Here is a 21,917-nt window from a genome sequence, read left to right as displayed (position 1 = left end):
TGGTTCAGTCTTGGGAAGTTGTACCTTTCTAAGAATTTGTCCATTACTTCCAGGTAGTCCATTTTGTTGGCATATAGTTGCTTGTAGTAGTGTCTTATGATCCTTTGTATTTCTGTGTTGTCAGTTGCACTTTCTCCTTTTTCATTTCTAATTTTATTAATTTGAATCCTCTCCTTTTTTTCTTGATGAGTCTGGTTAAACGTTTATCAATTTTCTTTATCTTCGATCTTCAGTTTTCTAATCTGATTAGTGAAGACCTACACGTCTTCCTCCTCATAGCTGCCTTTGTTAGCTCTGTTAATAGGCATCTATGAAAATGTCTCTTCTACAATTCTTTCCCAGAGTCTGTCTTGCTGATTACAGCTCCCTCAATAACTTACCCTTTGGAGCTGTTCCACTGCTATTACTAAACTGGTTCCAAGAAGGAAATGGACAGGAAGGGTTACACACTTTTGTGAAAGTCGACTGATCCAATGTGGAATGCAAGACTGAAATAATGTGTTCTCATCTTTTCTATGACATGTCAATTACTGAGGGAGTTTCAAAAATTGTTTTTCTTTTTCCTTCCTGCTATGCAGTAAAAGGAGAATTACATTGTGTGGACTCTTAATATCTTCTCTCACCTTAGCTACTGCTGGAAGTTTGAGGTATGAGATGAACAACATGTCCTGGTTTCTTCCTAATACATGGTACTCCTTATTTTTGCTTCATTTTAGGTTCTTAAAATCTTGTCTTGAAAATCTTCTTTTGATATATCAGTTGCTTCCAATGAGAACCATACCATAAGCTAACATAAACAAACCATACTTTGAGGATAAAAATACACACAAGCATACAGAGAGCTTACTCTCAGTCTGTTCTTGATGGGCATCAGGTTTGATATTTATGCAAAATTATGTGCATACAGGTATTGTATAAATAAATGCTGAGAGTCTTACTGAATTATTGAAGTTTCTGAAGCAATGTAATAGCTCAAAAGCACATTTCCCACAATGTGTCCTGTACACACACACAGCCACCCACACCAAAACTAGAATTCAAATAACAAAGTTGGCATTGTGTGTGTCTGCCTTATTCAAATACTATCTGCAGCCTAGTTTCTCAAATTACTCTGCTTCCTACAGAACTAATTTTAAAATGAATCTCCCACTGACTTCAAGGGGCTTTCATCTCTTTAGGATGGTGATGAAGGCTAAAAATGTGTGCTTAGTACCCCAGAACACTGAAGAATGAAGTCTGTGCCAGCCAAGCTCAGAAGTGCTGAAACAGACCCAATTCCTCCCTGGGTGCTGCCCATTAATCCCTGTGAAATCTTTCAAAGGGTTTTAAGTGATAAGCTAAGAGAAAATGGGCCCTAGGAAAAACACCCATCTTTGGATTGACTTCATATCAGAATTCTATAGTCATATCAGAAATGAGACTGCTCACTATACAGCTCCTTTTGTGCTATGAATACAGACTCGTTTTCCCTTATTTTTAGAAAAATCTTAAATACATTTTGTACAAGGAATGCAATTCAACTGCTGCATTATAAGAAACAACAAAGGAAGTTACTCTAAACAGCATCTCAGCATCCTGGTGTATAATAAACTCTAAACAACTTCCAGGAAATTAAGGTTCTTTTAAATTGTTGAATAAAATGAAGAAAAAATCCTGAGAACACACACACACACACATATGCACGCACACACACAGACAATGGAAATTAATTATGTTATAATTACTGCACACCTGCTCCAGAAACTTGAAGGTACACTGCTATCTTCTTTGTTGATCAGATATAATCTGATTTTGCTCCTTGCTTGAAGTATCTCTGGTCCTCCATCTCCAAAAATAAATTCTCATTGAAGTATGACATTTCCACATCTACTGGCTAATTACTTTAAGAATGGGATTTGTCTTGTATAGTTTTAACCTAATCCTTTTAGTCATGTAGATAAGGTCACAGCTGGGGGTATCGACAGAATAAATTTCTGCCAGAGAGTAATCTATCAGGGTTCTTTACTGTGCCACAGTCTTTCCTCTCCCGTGTTAATATTCTGACAAGGCATCAGTAGAAAAGGTTTTATTCATTTGCTCAAATATCTTTCCTTAAGCATGCTCCTCCATTTTTGCTTCACTGGCTCTTTCTCCAATTTGCTTCTCCATTCATCTCTTCTATTCCTCTTCAGAAATTTGTTGTCATTTTTCTTCCTTTCTGCCATTGACACAAGCTTTTCTTCATATCATTCCTCATACCTCTAAGAAAATTAACTCGAAGACAGTCACTTGGGTCAGATTCTAACCTAAAGTCTTCTAGTTTACCTTGCCTCCTCTTGTCCCAATCTGGATATATCATACTAATTAATATTTGCTTGGACTTTAAAATATTTGAATTATTTTCACATCTATAATTGTGATCTTTACAACTCTTTAAAGGCTTATTACGAATTATTTTCATTTTATATGTGAAAAATAAGATTGAGATATACCCAAACAGACACAAATAACAAAGAGTAAAGGAGAGATTTGAACCCTTGTGTATTTTGGTTCCAAAGTTTATTGGTATCCATTGCATCACAGTGCCTGATTCAACCAAAAACTTCTTAAACCACCACTCCTACAGAAATATTAATGGGCATAATAATCCTAGATAATAGAAAAATTCTATCATATCGGTAGGGAGACATTAGTAGATAGTAGACAGAGGATTCAGAAACTTGTGGTTTTGAATGTTATTGTCTATCAAATCATATAAGGAATTAAAATTTAACCATGACAGATTGAAATACTATTCATAGCTATTGTTTATTAAAATCTATTAGGTAGTCTGTCCTTCTTGCCAAAAGCAGATAATTCAGATGATACAACACCTCTTTTAGGGTGACTTGTCATATCAGTAGGAAGTCTTATTACATTAGATTTTAAATACACTTTCCTTGAGATAGCTGTGGAATGAACTGCTTTCCAAAGGGTTTTGCATAATTTTAATTTGCCTTTTTATTGCTATTAATGGACCATCTGCACCTGTGCTTTTCTATGAAATTTAAAAAGAACATACTGAGAAAATCTTGCAATTTAAAATGCTGAAACATAATTAAATAAACCATGTCAAGTAGAATGAAAATTATATTGATAACTGCTAAATATCAGTAAAAACAAAGAATTTAATACCTAGAGTATATGTTCAAAATTTGAACTAGCAAAAACTAATTTGGGTCTGCTACCAAATTGTTAGCATGCCTTTTTTCTAATTTATGCTCAATTTGCAAAGCATGAAGAAACAAAAAGAATAAAAATGTTTAATTCCAAATAAAATACTTTTCCTTCTAATTGGATTAAAGTTAGAAATCAGGAATAACTCAAATTATATGAACTAATCTAAATTATCAACTGACTGTTAGTTCACTGGGGAGATGTGATGACATTTTAGAGAGAATTTTATGGTATAATTCAAATCTTAAGTGGGGAACTGTGATTCTTCTCATTATATCATAATTCATACACTTTCCTTTTTTAAGTTTTAGCATTTCCCCTCTGTATTTAGGGGAAGTTTTCAATGTTCATTCATTCATTCATATCTAATATTCATTCATATTCCATTGGTGCAAACTTAATCACATGGCTACCCTAGTTGCTAACACTGTTAGGAAGCATAATCTCTGGGTATCCTTCTGTCTGCCCCTGTGCCTTAAACATACATGAACTGCTAAAGGAGATAAAAGCAGAATAGATATTGGGGGGTTGTTGACAAAAGTCTGCCCCTTTTTCTGGACACACAGAACATATTCATCATCCTCAGTGGAGTCACCCATGGCATTTTCTGTGTCCAGTTTGAAGCCCACAATCTCTTACTAATGTGCCATTCTCTTCTTGTGATACCTCATCTATAAACTAAGAGACAAGCCTCAGTCAGGCCCATCATCTAATACACAATAATGGAGTAAAAAATAACTCATTCATGGAGATAAAAATAGAAGACATAAAGCACTTAGTGGTCTATAACTGCTAGATCCTGGTGTGTAGGAACTTTGAAATATCCCATTCCTTGCTTAGCTCTCCCTGCTTTTGTTCCTTTGGCTCATTCTCTTGGCCATTTTCTTTCATAACATCTGGATCCCTCTGAAGTTTTCCCTCGAATATTATACATTGTGGCCAAAACCAAAGTGAGTTTTGGAGGGTATGCTTTCTTTGGAGGCTATATAATTTTCACTTCTGGCTGATACACATTTGGAAACCTAAGGTCTTGCTTGTTGGCCAGACTTGTGGCTTTTATATTTTTAAGCCATATTCATCCCCTCAAAACTTTAGTGAAGCTTCTATTTGCTTTCCAATCAGATTCCATCTAAAAATTCTCATACTTGATGATCTCTCTTAAATAGTTCTTAGACCTGAAGATTCCTCACTTCTATTTTCCAGTTTCTGTTCTAAGGACTATCTTTCTGAGACTATAAGTTTTGGTGAGAAGTTACTGTGATTTTATCTGATCTTTGTAAGTGGGCAGAGCTGCTGTTGTCTGACTGTGCAATACAAATGGGAGGTTTTTGAGAAGGGCTCTGAGCAAGTTTTAGACTGCTCAGGCTACCATAACAAAAATGTCATAGATTAGATGGCTTAAACCAAAAACATCTATTTCTCACAGTTCTGGAAGGTGGGAAATCCAAGATCAAGGCACCAACAGATTCGGTGTCTGGTGAGAGCTTACTGGTTCATAGACAGCCATCTTCTCACTGAGTCATCACATGATGGAAGAAGCGAGGGAGCTTTCTGGGGGTCTCTCTTTTCACTGTCTAGGGCTCCACCCTCATGATCTAATCACTTCCCAAAGACCCTCTTCCCCCCTCATAATACCATCACGTTGAGGATTAGGTTTCAACATATGGATTTCTGATGGACACAAACATTCAGTCTATAGCAAAGTCTTATCTTCTGCTAATTGGGACATACAAGCAAGGGATTTCCCTTTTATAAAAGATACCGATATATGGTCGAGTTAATGTTTAGACTTTGGTCAGACACTCTCTTAGCAAGGTCTATTCCTTTTTATCTCTACACAAACACTGGCAATCCTTACACAAGCTTTTCTCTCTTGTATTTGGCTAAAAGTATCAAGAGGCAGCTAACATAGACAAATATTTAGCCTTTTCTTAGTCTCACTTACTATAACCAAATTTGTAGGTATGACCTTTTTTTTCTTTACAATCGACAGTTTTACTAAATAGGTTGCCATGCCATAAGAAAGGTCATTAGCTTTCCAACCTGCAGTATTTGTATAAGTTGTAGCCTACAACCCAATGGCTAAAACAATGCCACATATTTTTTATGGCAGCACACCTCTTATGACACCAAGTTCTTTATTAGCTAAGGCATAGGCTGAAAATTTATTACAAAGAAACCTCAAAATACAAGGTCTTGAATTAGATAGAAGAATATTCTCTCTTGTGATAAGAGTGTGATCCATAAGAACTCTGACTGGTCAGGTGGCTATATCACCATCAAAATGTGGCTTCCATCTTCAGGTCTAAGATCTGCTCTAGCTGCTGTTCTTGGCCAAGAATAAGAGAAACAAGGATGTATTGGGAGAGCAGCTTTATCTTCAAGGCAATAATCTAGAAGGTGCACATATTTTTGCAGTTCCCCACTGGTCCAAACACAGTCACTGACTGCCAAGAGAGAATAGAAAATACAGTCTCTAGCTAAATGGCCATGTGTCCTGGTCACCAAATTAAATTAAAAAGAAAAAGAAAAAAACTTAGAAAAAAGGAGAATGGATACTATGGAACACAGCTTCTCTTCCACCATTTTCTTTTTTGAAGAAAAGAAACATAATAAAGATCTTCTTAAGACCTAAATATACGGGCTAATAATATGCCAATACCCTGACCAAATCTACTAAGTATATTAATAATTTCCATAAATATAACTCATTCCTAATGTGGAAAAGACTTTAGGAAGGACTTCATTCTCCCATCAATGATTTAATATGGATGTTAAGATTGATTCTTCATTGACACATATTATTTTTAGTTTTATATCTTGGTCTTTTATTGGTCTACAAAGTACTGGCCAATATTAAGAGCTTAGGCTTTTATTTTATTTTTTGTCCTGGACAATTATTTTCAGACACAGAAATTTCCAAACACATAAATAATTTTTAAAAGGATGTATATTATTTGATTACTAGAGGAACAACTATTAAAGTAGCTAGTGATTCCTATTCTCATTAATCATTCTTTCTAAACTTAATCCAGCTATGATATGTACTACTTCATTTAGAATGTTTCTTGCAAGTTCATTTTCATTTCTAGGTTTAGTCAAAAGCTCTAGGTCACTTGAGCTCAAATTTCTGTCTCTATGCATCAGACTTCCTGAGGACTTGTTTCTCTACCATAAATAACCTTTATTAGCCTCACAAAGAAATGACACTTGTAGACTAAGTCCTTCACTTGTTCTCTTAGTCTTTTGTATGATTCTAAACCACACTTTTAAAGCTGCATTCTGCAGAGCCCTGGGATTCTGCAAAGATGCCAATGTCGGACAGAGACAAGGGGTTAGCTTTTCCTGGACTATGAGCTCTCCCAATCCACTTCAGAGAAAAAAGCTCAACACTTACCTTTGTTATATATCAGAGCTCTGCTTAAGATTTTCTTTGGGAAAAAAGTTCAACAGCTTAAAATGCATTTGAAAATCAGAAATCTCTGAAGTTCTGTGCCACTATTTTCAACTTCCTACAATTATCCCCATTTCATGAAAAAATTAGAAGAAAATAAAGAAGTCAAATGGAGCTTCCTCTGTTAAGGGCTCCAATCATCTCTGTTAGTCCTCTCCAAACAAAAACACAAAGTTAATTTTCCATTTTATTCTTTGAGAGTGAAATATAAAAACAAGTAATATCCCATATCTCTCCCTCTGAAAGCTTTATGTGTAGCTAAGCCATTGTTACTTGATCAGATAGGTAATAGAGCAGAGGATATAGGGTAATATTTGTATTGGCATGACAACCACTGACAAATGTCTAATTGCAATAGAAAAGTCTCACTAATTATAATGGAATAGTTATGACCACTAAGTAATTTCCTAGGTCCTCTATTGAGTCAGTTACCTTGACTTATTTCCTATCTAGTTTCCTAAAAACATTGTTGAAATACTATAGTTCCCTATATGAACAAGAACAACTTCATATTTTCTAGCCTTGAAATATCAATTTAATGCATCCCACTGAGGAGCCTTTTATGGAAATGTTACCATTTTGACCTCTATTATTTCAGTACATCATTGTAATGAATAAAGAGTTAAAAGCAGATTGGTGCCTTATTGAGTTTTGTCTTGAACTCAAATCCTGAAAAGAAACAATACATATTTTACTCACTTTTGGTCTATAACATGCCTAATGAGCATGCCTTACAAAATTTTCTTTTTGGCTCATAGCTATTGTGCAAGGAGGGAGGTGTTAAGGAAACAAATAAAAAGCTTACCCTTTTGAAGTTTTAGAGCATTTACTTTAAAAAAAAGAGAGTCAAGTTAAATAAATAATATTTTCTTTAGTATTTATTGCGTAGGTGGAGGCAATGTGGGAGAGGGGAAAGAGTACTAGGTGGAGAGGTAGGACCTTGGTGTCACATTCTCAGAATTGTCAATAATGGAGCATCTGTTTAATCATCTCTAAAGCACTGGGTTAGACTAGGATAATCCATTTTGGATTTCCTAGTCCAAATCATTTCCACTCATAATTTTATTGGGAAAGGTTATCACAATTATTCAAAACTTTACAGTCAGTTCTCAAATAAATATATTTTAAATCTAATTTTTAAAAATGTTATTGAAATACAAAATTGGAAAAAATGAGGTAACTCATTTTTTATTTATATTGAGCATTTAAAATTTTAGTTATGTTACTCCTTAAATACCAAAATATCGTCATTTGTACTTATCTAAATGTACAGAATTCCATCAAAGGGAAGCAATCTTTCTACAGCTTTCCTTTCTAAACTATAGCTTTGGAAAAAGAAGCTAGTTGAGATGGGTTATGTTTTGCTTTGTTTTGTTCTATTAAAAGAGTATTAAAGGAGAACTGGAGACTTAATTTTACTTATTCAAAATGCTATTTGTGCCAAATTATATTTTAAAGTAATGCATAATGATTTTAAATCTACAAGCGTCATTTTCTGTTTTAGAATAGGTTTTGATGATTAAATAACCCTAAATTTGTTTTTCAATCTTCAGAGGAAGGTTATTTAGCATAGTTCAACCATAGTTTTTCTAGCCACTCACATTGAAGAGATATATTCTCCATCTCAGCCAATGCATCTCTCCGTAATGCTCTGACGAGCAGGCACGTGGCTTTAATTTTCTGGGACAGAGTTTTGAAAAGCCTTATGGCATTTGTTTTCATTGTAATTCCTGAGGCCTTTAAAATAACATTCTGGAGTAGTTGGAGAAGGATGTCAACTATAGCAATAGTTGACAGCTCAGTGTTGCTATTCAGCATTAATTAAAATAGTGGATTTAGACTTAGCAGCTCTTTAATGTGCTGTATATTCAAGTATTTAGTACAAAAAAAAAAAAAGAACTGAGTTTTCAACAACAAATCAGCAAGCAGAGATTTTGCTGTGATTTTTCCAAAATGATAAATACAGCTTTGAATTGCTACCTTGAAAGAGTCCCACTGTGTATTGAAAAATAGGCAGATCTCTTCAAAGCATATTTCTAACAGATGGAATAAAATCTTCCCCTTTGCTGTCAATCTTGTGTTTCATTTCTCTTTGAATCTAGTGGTATAGAATTTATCTGTATTGTTATCATAAATTTGTGGGCATAAATAGATAAAAATAAACAATATCTGTATATAGTTTTATATTAAGGGCTATCTGGATTTACAGAGGTAAAATGCAATAGGTTTGAGTAATTACTGATTTAAGTCTAAATATATTTTACTTTTATTTTCATGTATGAAACAAAAGAAAATGCAGGGTAAGCCTGCCTGTATTCATTCAAGAATGAGTTAGTTCAGAAACTTTTCTATTATATATGCAAATTTAATGACACATGCTATGTTCTCCATCTACAGTGTGAGGAGTATCTTAGAAAATCATAGGTTGGTCCAATTTTACTTTATAGGTGAGTCTGTCAGTTCAGTTTCTCTCTAAAATTATACACCAGGACAATTATATTTCTGATATCAAGTACAAATACAGCTTAAATGCTATGGAAAATTTTGTTAAGGCAGTACTGCAGTATATTAGTAGAAACAATACAGCCTTCTAATTCTGCCTCTCACTCACCATGCTTATACAGGCAAATTACATAGTCTCCAAGAGCTTCAGCTTCCTAATCTGTAAAATGAGTTATTGTGCTGCTTAAAAGAATAATGTATGTAAGATATTTCTCTCAAACTAGAAACTCAGGAAATGTTCTCTTAGAACCACTCTGCCCAGTGCATTAGCTCCACTGAGATACAATACATAAATCTAAAATTGTTGTCAGATAAATGAGAAAAAAAATAATAATCACACTTTCTGTAGCATCACTTCCTTTAGAAGTTCTCCAAACAGAGGCATGTGCAAAGTGCTCAGGCACTACATGAATGGCATAAAGCAATGCCGCTGAATGTGGATGTGAGCAGCTATATCCACATGGCGATGTGCATTTATGGTGGGTGTTTTTTTTTTTTTTTGGAATCATCCTATTGAGGTCTCCATTCTAACCCCTAAGGGCACCTCCTCCCAAAAACTTATCTATTTTTAAAGATATTTTTGTTAAAAATTCAATACTTAATCCAATTTCTTTGAAATAAAAACAAAGAAGAAAATAAAATTTATTAGAGATGAGCACTATTAATATTTGGGAATTTTTTTTCCATTTTCTCTATGAGCAAGTGTACGTATGGGTTCATACTGTAGGTACTCTTATAATTTACTCTTAATCATACCATCAAACATTTTTGAAAATATAATTTTCAATTTTTCTATAATTATCCATAATATGAAGCTAGCATAATTTTTAGCCATTATCTTATCGTGGGACATAAAATTGTTTCCAACATTTTGCTATATAAAATAATACCACAATCAAAAATTGTACATAGTTTTGTCTGCACCTTTGATTATTTTTATTCTAAGAGATTTCTAGAAATTCAATTATGTGGTCAAAAATTTTAAATATTTTACGACAACTGGCAAATATTTTTAAACGCACGTATATATAGTGAAGCAACGTACATTCTTATTGACACTGAAGCAACAATTATTCTCGTTGACAGTATTTAAAATATTCATCTTACTATTCCCTTACCAGAGATGATTATTTTCATCTTAGATGCACACGTACATGTGTGCAAATACACACATGCTCTAATGAGAATAATTTTGGGGCTTATTTATTCAAGTTACTACATCACTCTTATTTTCCCTTCTAATATTTAGCCTCCACAACACAATTGATATTTCCTATCAATAAATGAACAAAGCCTCTTACCGTCCTTCACTATGATATACATCCTAGATTTTATATCTAATATTTGTTTAAAGCTATGCTTCAACATATCAGTGGATGCCTAAGACTATCAATAGGGTGAGTTGTATTCCTAGATGAATTCTAAAGTAAATTTTACTAGTTACTAGAATTTTTTTGTCAAATAAGAAAAATAGAAATTGGAATAAAATTGCTATGTGAATTAGTATAATGTGAATTAAATTAAAGTTTTGGAACATTGACAGTGAAAATACTCTCATTTATTGTAAAACAGAACCCCTTAATAAAGGATTCAAGGGACAAGACTAATATGTTCCTACCCACAGGCTAATTATTTTAATTACATTTATAAATATCAGAAGATTATTTCTGGACACCTAATTCAAAGTATGCTTGCTCTCATAGAGTGGGAATGAGATAAATTCATTGGAACTTGAATTGTGGTTTGGTCACTCATTGTCTTTATAACCATCATCAAGTTACTTAATTTCTATTATCCTGCAATTTCTCATCCTTTAAATGAATAAGAGAATACCTACTTCCCAGAGCTATTTGAAGGGTAAGATAAAAAAATCCATATATATATTTCTCAGACATAATAAGTATTCACAATAGTGATTTTGTATATGAAACAATTTTTATGAGGTAATAAAAGCATGGTTTTTCATGATAAAACACTGAGGAAACCTTCTTTAAGGAAAATTATGTTTATTATTTCATAGATTAAAAAATTTAGAAACATTTGTTCTTCAAAAATTCTAATTCCTGAAACATTCTTAAAGACAGTAGGTTAATTTTGCCTGTTGTATGATCAAAACCCTTAATTCCTGTTCTGTTTAATTCCTTGGTCTCTGAAGATTTCAGTACTTGTCCAAGTTCCAACTAGATTTAGGAAGCACAAAATGAGACATACAAAAAACTCCCAAATCTTAAGAATGCTGAAGACACCAGAAAGGTAAATCCTTCCCTGGCAAGCTGTATAATCTCAATCACTTCTGCTTTCAAAGAGCCTTTAGGGCTTCCCTGGTGGCAAAGTGGTTAAGAGTCCGCCTGCCGATGCTGGGGACACGGGTTCGTGCCCCAGTCTGGGAGGATCCCGCATCCCGCATCCCGCATCCCACATCCCACATGCCGCAGAGCGGCTGTGCCCGTGAGCCATAGCCGCTGAGCCTGTGAGTCCGGATCCTGTGCTCCGCAACGGGAGAAGCCTGCGTACCGCAAAAAAAAAAAAAAAAAAAAAAAAAAAAAAGCCTATAAAAAAATACTGTATTTGGAAGCTTAGCATTTTTCAGATTTTATCCATAGACAAAAAATTTTAAATTGTTCCCTTTGCTAAGATATCATGGAGAAAAATAGAAAACATTTTATGCAAAGTTCAAAAGGAATGTTATGATTCTCCCGTCAGATGTTTATGATTATTTGTTCTTCTTTCTGATCATCTTGTAACCCAAATGCCATCTTGCTGTTTTTACTGTTGCTTTCGAGTTCTCCTTTAACATTCAGGCCTCGAAACTTGGCCTCCAAACTTTCTTAAGTGGAACTTTGGTTCCTTGAAAATCCATGTTAAGAATATCCTTTGTGAGAACCAATTAAAATATGAGAAAGAACAGGCTGACTAAAAGAAGCTTAAATAGCTGGAGGGAATTAGACGAGACAAAGAAAACATCCTTTAACGTTAAGTTTGGTTAGTCTTTGTAATAGGTTTTAAAGGATGTGTCACTTTTTGAACAGTGTTCCAGCAAATCTTGGGAAAATGGCCTAGATATTCCACATTTTCATCAGGAAATAATAAATACTAATGAAGGAATGCCCCAATTACTTTCGTTTATTCAAAGCCCACTTTAATTTGCACCCAGTTACTGTGAATGCTATTACAAATTGTCATTGCATCACTACTGGGAGCAGTAACATGTTTGGAACCATAACAATATGGTCTGTATAAACCTTGCTCATTCTACCTTTGAAAGTTACAATTGATTTTGTATTATCAATCTTACTCTCACATAGAAACCTTTCTATGGTAGTTACATCTTGAACACTTTATCCTTAGAAAATTACATATCTACCACTCAGTGTACTATGTGATGTCATTTTGTATACTACACAGTTCTAAATAGTTAAATAATTCAGTATACTAGACACCCATAAATGAAGATATTTCCAGATTTAAAAAAAAGACTACGAGAATTTCGGGTTCAGTGGGTAAAGGAGTAAGATCAGTGATCAGAAAAATGAATTATGAGGTCAGATCCAGAAAAGTGAAAAGACTGTTTACCTCACATGGAATTGGTCAAGCAAGTATCTCAGAAATAAATCTGTAAGTAATACAAAGTTATAGATGCATTTCTGTGGTGCTGAACAAGTCAGATAGTAGAACATGTTTTTACATTCTCAACATGCCCTCATGTAAGAAGGACTACAGTATTGATATTATGATTTAAAGTTTGCTAATTTCTCTCTCTCCTCGAGTTGTGAAACCTCTTTTCTAGATAACAAGCCATAGAAATGTCTAGTATATAACTAATGTGTATAGGCTAGTCATATGAAATTGCCATTATTTGACTACCTTTGATTTAAAAAATGGCATTTAATATGGATCCACCTAATCAAACAAATCTTGACAGGGTCATTGTATTAGTTTTCTAGGACAGCTGTAACAAAGTACTCCTGGAACAGGAGTAGGAGAGGAAATGAGAAGGGACATGTGTATGTTCATATGAATTTAAGTACTTTAAAAATATGATATATGAAAAAATGTTCTCATTAAAAATGTAATTATTGTCAGAAACATTTTCTAATTACTTAAAACATTCCAGAAGAGACTAAGAACTTTAAATTGTTACGATCCTTGAATTTTTGGAATACTTTGATTATGAAAAACCTAAACCTTGGGAACTGCTACGTGATCATCTGCTGGGCAATTGTTATTCAGCATGTGTCCTGGATGGTGAAAGGACCAATGACAAAAGTCTTCAGCTAGGCAGTGGCTTTTCCACTAGAGAAGAGGCAGGGTTACTAATATGTAGATACCATCTCAAAGCTTTTTTGTGCAGAGTACCAGGAGGAAACTTCAGGATATATAATACACATTGATTGTTGCATTGGTTCACTGAAGACATTGTCCTTATGTCTCAAATTGAAGGAACAGTCAGATAAATTCTTAATATATTTTATACATTCTCTCTCATGCTAAAGCATTTTAGAAAAAAAATATGCTACCTCCAACTGATTTATGCAGGGCCATGTAGTGTATTAGGAGAGCACCAGGCTGTGTCAGGAGGCAGAATTTTTATTACTGACCCTGCCACTAATAAGCTGTGTGATGTTGTGTTAGTTAAAACACTGGTATAAAAAAAAGGCATTTCATCTCTTAAGTAAATCCTGCTTCACCATGCTGCTTTCCCTTATTTATTTTCAAACCATAAAGGAGGGGGCTCAGTTGAAGAGTTTCTCAACTTTGCTTCATTCATGATGTTTTTAAAAACTCCATAGATCTAAACACTTCTAATGATGGTGCTGGAGCTGTATTATTATCACTCCTTTCTCTGAAGGAGATCTTATACCAGCGTGGCTGGTGTGACCTGAAATCTAGAGCGCACCCTTAAAATGGGCATCTTACTTTAGTCTGAGCACAATGGCTCCACAGTATAATAAAACTCAGGAGCAGATCTTGGGAGGGAAGCCAGGTATTGATTAGTTCTTATGTGCTGACTGCTATGGGAATTTCTGAGTTTCACACAAATGAAAGTACAAATTGTTTTTTGGAAATCGTTGCAAGACCTTTTACAAATGATTTATCTATCGATTGATCGATCAATCAGATGTCTCTCTCACACACATATATACATGTACATGCACATACACCATACACAAACAAAAATATAAAAGCTGAAACACTTGGGCAACTTTATCCTCAGCTTATGTACAAGAATACTCTCCCACCGCAGGTAACAAAAATGGGGAGTAAGTATAAACAGAAAATGGAGCAGCCTGTCCTTATGTGCTCCACACACTGAGTGAAAGTGTTCCCTTGAACATAAACCTTGTCATTTCCCTTCTACCATGGATTTCATATAACTAGTTCAACACAACCAACAAAATAAATATTACATAATAATTTTTAGCATTTGGATTTACCAGAAGGAATGGATGAATTAATTTACTTGTGAGTTGAGAATCAAATGGGGTCTCTACCATTTAGACACTAAATATTTAGTCCCTCACTTAATAGGTATGTATAAATTGCCTATTATATGCGAGCATATCAATAGGTATAAGGGATAAAATAATGAGAAAAATATATGTGGACTTACTCTTAAGGAATTTATTATTTTGTAGGAGAAACTGGCATTAATAAGCATAAAAATAAGTGCTAGCAAGAAACATATGGAACAGCATGAGAGAAGAGGAGAATCCAGCCAAATTTGGAGGGATAGGGATAGTTTCAATGAAGTGACTTTGAAATAAAATGAGAATAAGTCAGAGTTAGGTAAAGCATAGGAGGAAGAACATGGTAGACAGAGTGCTCAAAGTCTCTGGAAAACAAAAAGAATATAGTACACAAAGAGGCTGAGTGTAGGCCCTTGTGGCTGGAATTAAGAGAGAAAAGGTGAAATTGATGTGTGATGACAATTGGGCAAGAACAGAGATGAGACCCAATGGGAATTTTACATAGGTGGAATGCAGTGGGTTAATGCTGCGGGTCAAGGGGTTTCAATCACATCTTGCTTTCTTTGAAATGTGTGTAATTAATATGCCAACCAATTCAACTAGCTTTAATTAAATTGCTGTCATTGTTGTTCTTATTACTATTATTATTATTATAAATTTCTCTACAATCTGCCAGATGGTCCTTGCAGTTAATTCTGTTGTTTGTGGTTGTCAAGACCACTTGTTCTACTGATTTTCATCTTGGGACATAGTGATTATAAGATATGGTCTGGTTAAAAAAAAAAGTGCAACTTTGGCAAACATATACATTTTTAAAATATGATGCTTTCCTTCATATCCAAAATATACAAAAATCTGTTGAAATGTAAAAGTTGAAATGTAACTTTAAGTGTTAATATGATTTTAAAGTTTTGTGTGAAAACTCAAAAATTAAATACATCTCAGATTTTTTTAAAATGTATTTATAGCTCCCCTTTGATGATTATATTTTGGCTCAATAATTGAGACATTTCACCTTTGATTTGCCTATGGATGCCTAACTTTACCTTTCGCTTCTTTCTAGCAATCCCTTTAACAGGAACAATGTTTGTAACTGTTATAGGAAACATCAGTTATAGTATATTATCTGAGATTAAGCTTATTGAATATTCTCTGGGCTTTGCAGTGGACAATCCTAGAATTTGCTAGTTTCGCTAAATACAGTTTATAGGAAAAGAAATACTGTAAGAACACTTTAGAATAATATCAATAATTAATGTTTTATCTCACATTAAGACTGAGAAAAAAATTTTTAAATATGTGATTTCATTTGAGTAGTTAACAACTCTTGTCAGATATAGTGTCATTATTTCCATTTTATAGCCCAAGATATTAAAGGTCAGAGGTAAAGTTCTTTGCCAAAGGACATCCGATAGTTGATCTATGGTGAAATCTTTGTCTTCTGTTCCATTTCTTATTTTCCTTCCATCACTCCACTACTCTTCATATATACACTAGAGCCTGTTATACTGAATTTGTAGAAGAGTGTGCTATATATTTAACTACATGTGTAATTACGTATTTGGCAAATTGGAGACATTTTTCGCCAACTTTCTAGTATCAAGATCTGTGGCAGCAAAAAGTATCCAAGGAATCAAGCTCATCATTTCAAAGTAATACCTTTTCCCTTTGACATCCCTCCCTGTGCTTTCAATTATCTCCTTGACTTATGGATGTTCTAAGCCTCAATACTCATGATTTTTTTTCAAAAGCTGAAATTATATTTTCTCCAAGCATCCTTTCTTCTTTGTGCCATCTTAGTATTAATAATGGACCTATTCTTCCTGTCACTGAAGATGCCAGCCTCAGTGTGATTTTGAGATACTTTCTTAATTCCCTTTGACATACAGAATGGATTAATCCAATCTTTTTTTTTTTTTTTTTTACAGAGTTGTCTGATGCTGTCTCTCCCTCTTACCTTTCTGAAGTGCTAATCTGCAGACAGATACCCAGCTTGCATATATTTATGTTCTCAGGAAAAGACACATCCCTTCCTCTCCCATTAGTGTAATCTCCAACAAGCTGACTGTTAGAGTTTCTCTTGTAATGGCCACACTTTCGCATCTCATTGAAAAAGTCAGGATGAATTAATTGAAACATTTAACCAATTGCATTTATCCTCAGAACATCGTCATAAAATGAGACATTTTACGTAAGGGGGTTTTCTGGTTACCTTAAGTATATTCTTTTTAACACCAACATTTTTGTTTTAACTATTTGTGACCCACATTTCCCCAAGACAATGAGATACCTGAGTTTTACAGACTCCTTTATCCCCTTCTGCTGATGTCCTGTAGTTCTAACCTCCACTCCCTTAGTTTTTGCCAATTATTTCTAGGTATCTGCAGAGACATTTAACATAGTTTTCATACTGCTCCAGTGGATGCTGCATTCTCCCTTGAACTCTACTGGAAAGTCCCATTTCTCCTGCCCCTGGATGCATGGCCCCTGACCCTGCTCCACTGGGCTCCAACATTTTTGCCAGATGGCGACACCACTATGCCATTGTCCCTACAGCACAAAACGAACTTTGCCTTCTCCCCTCTCCTTAGCCCCAGCCCCTGCTAGATATTCCCACTCCACTAGGTTCTGAGGGTCCCGCTGGTTATTCCATTCTGTTTTTTTGAGTATTAAAATCTTTAATGCCGCTCTTCCAGGGGCTCATGGATAGCTGCCTGAGTATTCATTGTGCCAAAGCCCCAGGTTATCCTACAACAGAGAGGGAAACCCTAAAACAATGATATTTGGGTTGAGATTTGTACATAGTTTAGTTGAAATAACTTCCTCAAGTTTTATTTGTTTGTTTTGCTTGTCTATTTTGTTTTGTTATATCTTAATTCCAGGTCATTGATTTAATCACTTCCATCACAAAGTCCCTTTCAAATTTATTCATGTCTATATATACTCCTTTATCTCCATTACTCACTTCCATTCCCTCTTCATAGTCAATAACTCTAATGTATTTAATGAACATCTTTTTGATCTTATAACTATGCTTTTGAAATATATGTTGTGTTTTTGAACAAATGTCATTTTGGACCATATATTACAACTATTTTTTTTCTCTCGTTACTATGCTTTCAAGTTTGCTATATGTACATCTAGTCTGTGGTTTCTGACTGTTGCATGGTACCCCAGCATGTGCAGCCATAGCATGTTGACTATCCAGTTCCAGTGATAGATACCCAGATTGTAGCCAACTCATCACCATCTCAACTAATGCTACAATTTACAGGAGGGATCATATCCCCTTGTGGTCCTGTGTGAGGATTTGTTTGAGCCATATACCTAGAAGAAGAACTGCTGGACAATATACACACTGAATTTAAGTATGTGTTTCCAGGTTGTCCTACAGAATAGCAGCACCAGTCTACATTCCCACCACCACATGAGGATTTCTCTACATCTACACTATGCTAACACTTGGAATTATCTGGCAAAGTACAGATGTTCACCAATATTTCTTACTCTCCTCTTTATTCTCCTCTTTCTGGACATAAGGTAGTGTTGTACTTTCATACCACTTCAAGTTAGATGTAGCTATGTGACTTGCACTGAGCAATGGAACATGCACAGAAGTGACATGAGAGTTGGTACCTGAGAGGCCATGTGAGGCTTATTATTGAGTCAATGTATTGTACTTGGCTACATCTTCCTTTGTTTAGAGCTCCCTTACATGAGATCTTTTAGTGGGTTGACACTGTGGGATCCCTCTAGCATTCCCCAGACATAATCAAATATCCTTGAACCTCTATATTTAGACTCAGACCTGGCTCAAGATGAGATCCCTGTTAGAGATGTCTACCACATGCCCACATTTTTCTGCCTTTTCAGAGGACAGAGTTTATTGTGTATTTTCTTGATGGCCAAGTCCATCATTTACAACGTCAAATACTACAAAACAGTGTATTGGAAAATGTGCTCAGGAACTCCTGAAACGTACAAGGCAGTGTTAAATTAAACTAAAAGAGCCCAGAAAATGATGCTACTTGGGATCTTGCATCTACTTTTCTACAATTTTCTTTTCTCATTCATCCTGTCATTCTGCAGGTACTCTACATCCTGTTAGTGTCCTTTCTCTTTCAGATGTTCTCAATTCCTCCACAAAAGCAGAAGCAATAGCTTTTTAAAAAAAAAAAAATCACCTCCACACACTCACTGAATGACTTTCTTATAGTATATGTTCAATTAATATTTTTGTATTTGTTGTTTTGAATTTGATATGATTGCAAAATATGAGAAGTGAGATTATTGTAACGGCCTGAAACAACGGCAAATATTTCTTGAGGGAATGACTGAGGGATCACCTATGGATAAAGTGAAGAAGTTTAATGTCAGTATTTAATGGCTCATTTTGGTTCATTAAGGATCCTTTGTTCTACTTTTTTTTGAGGTATAGTTGACATATAACATTATATTTGTTTCAGGTGTAAATCATAATGATCAATATTTGTATATATTGCCAAATGATCATTACAATAAGTCTAATTAACATCAGCCACCATTCATAGCTACAATTTTTCTTCTTGTGATGAGAATTTTTAAGATCTACTCATTTAGTAACTTTCAAGTATGCAATACAGTATTATAAACTGTAGTCATCATTCTTACATTACATGCCCAGGACTGACTTATTTTATAATTGGAAGTTTGTACCTTTTGACTCCAGGTTTTAAATTACCAATTCTCAGTTCTGTTTCAGTTAGTTGAGGTTACACAACAAATGTTCTTTGAAATAACTGCAATTATTATGTTAAACTTAAAAAAATATGTTTGGTAAGCCAAAAGACCAACACTTTTTAGGTATTTAGTATAAAAAACTTCCAGGGAGGACAACAGAATATTTTTTTCTCATCTGTGTTTGCTCATTTATAAGATCAAATATCTATAAGATCATCTTTTAGTCCCTTCTTCCTCAGATATGCACTATTGAGTCTATATATATGTATGTCAAGAGCTTTTAAATTTTTATTGACAGTCTAAAATTTAAATATTTATAAACATGTTTTAAAATATGCAGATATCTAACTTTTAGTTTTATAGATAAAATATATCCAAATATGTTGTTATCCAGGGTCTACTTGGGGAAAAAAACAGTCTTTATTTTAGAAAAACAAAAATTGTTTTTACATAGCACACAGCTGAATGCATTTTAATGTGCAAGCAAAAATATTTTAAGATAATACTTGTTTACCCATTTTGGAACCACTACTAACTCCATATTCTTAGAATTATGAATCATCATTTCAACAGTGTCCTTTTCAAAGTGTCACCAGTGTGTTTCTACCTGAAATGCTTTTTAACAATTTCAAATCAGTCATCAGGAGACCAGCTAAAGACTCAAAGGTGCTATATGAATAATGTTTTACTTTTAAAAGTGCATCTTACCTTGTTTTCCCTCATATGGGGTGGTGCTCAGTGGAGGACTGAGGTAGGATGGTATTAGTCAAGAGCAGCTTACTGAATTAGCTCAGCTCTGACAGCAGTGTGGGGGTCATCCGTGCACAATGGGGAGGAATTGGTCCCCAGATGCCAATGACGACGAAAACGGTCTACAGTATGGCTTTTAAGGTGAAAAGAGGGCTTTATAAGCTTGCAGTAGTGGTCTGTTCTGACTTATAAGGGGTAAACGAGGATTCACTCTGGGTTTAGGAATTTAACCAAAGCCAAAGAACTAGTTAGAGATAAGCCAAGACTAGAACTCATTTTTTGTCTTCCTTGTAGATTTTCTTTCTCCACAGCGCACTCCCTCTGTGTAACACCTTATATAACTTTTCTTTTTGGCTTTATAGAATAATTTTACATTTGCTGCTTCTTCAGACTCTTTGCAAAACAGTTTTTTTCTGACCTATATTCATTTAAAACATGACATATTCAGAGAGAAAGAAGCCTCATTCAGACAGAATTCTTTAAGGGGCACTGTTTAACTCCACCCATACTAATATTGACTAGAAATTTCCATAGTTCCATTCAGTCTGTTATATATTTATAATAATAACCAGAGGTGTTTGTCAGCTGTTATATATTTATAATAATAACCAAAGGTATTCATTGCCTTAGGGCTTTATGCAGGCAACGAAAGGATTCATTAAGAAAAATGAACTTGTACGCTGTAATGAGGAATATATGTAGTTTACAATATGGAATGCTCTAAAATACATGCCTGGTTTTCTGAGACCATACTCCAATTCCTCTTCAATAAACAGAGGAGGATAACATGTGACCAGATTGGCTATGGATATTTTCTTTTTTTTTTTTTTTTTGCGGTACGCGGGCCTCTCACTGTTGCGGCTTCTCCCGCTGCAGAGTACAGGCTCCGGACACACAGGCTCAGCGGCCATGACTCATGGGCCCAGCCGCTCCGTGGCATGTGGGATCCTCCCGGTCCGGGGCACGAACCCCCGTCCCCTGCATTGGCAGGCGGACTCCCAACCACTGCGCCACCAGGGAAGCCCTGGATATTTTCATTTAAGTTGGGAGAATCTGCCTGTGAATGAAGCTTACTTTGTCCCAACTTAATTTTTCTTGGAATGTCTACTTGCTGTTTCAGGGTATCTCTTACCAAGTCTAATTTTTTTTTATGCCTAGTCTCAAAGTACCTACTTTAAATGCAAAAGTTGTATGTTTTGTTGTCTACTGGAAGCTTCACTTCCTTCCAATATATTCTGCAAAATGTTGCAAAGGCTGTGAGGCTTCAGCTTTCTGTTTCTCTGAGAATTCTGAGTATGTTTCCTTTGCTGGCTGCATTCTCTTGTAGGTTTATTACTTCTGTTGAGAATGCTATTTTAAATCTACTTTGCCTGGAAGAGTTCCCTCCAAAAATGAATCCCCCCATTGTGCAAAATATAGCCACCATAATATTTCCTTTGTATCCCTATAGCAGCAGTAGCTCAGAAGTAGCTCCAGGGAATTGATGGCTTAATCATTCCTTGTCCAATATCATGTGAGTTACACTAATATAATTGTTTTTCTATCAGATGGCCTTGTAATATAATACTAGTGCTTTCAGTATCTGCTTTTAAGGCAGTGTCTACACAACATCATACATTTGATTAAAGAGTAGGAAAATTATTATAAAACAAAAACTAGTTTTATGTTTTGGAATCATGTATGAGTTTATATACCTTCCTAAGTAATTTGAGGTTAGGTATAAAATATACATGGTAACAATTAATTTAAGATAATTGGGTTTAGTGAGCATAATATGGCCAAAAGGAGTCAATTCAACAATCATTTTTCAAATGTGTTCTATGTGCAAG

The sequence above is a fragment of the Grampus griseus genome (assembly GCF_964374135.1).
Source record: "Grampus griseus genome assembly, chromosome: 11".
Classification (NCBI taxonomy): Eukaryota; Metazoa; Chordata; class Mammalia; order Artiodactyla; family Delphinidae; genus Grampus; species Grampus griseus.
Note: the sequence above shows the minus strand (reverse complement) of the source record.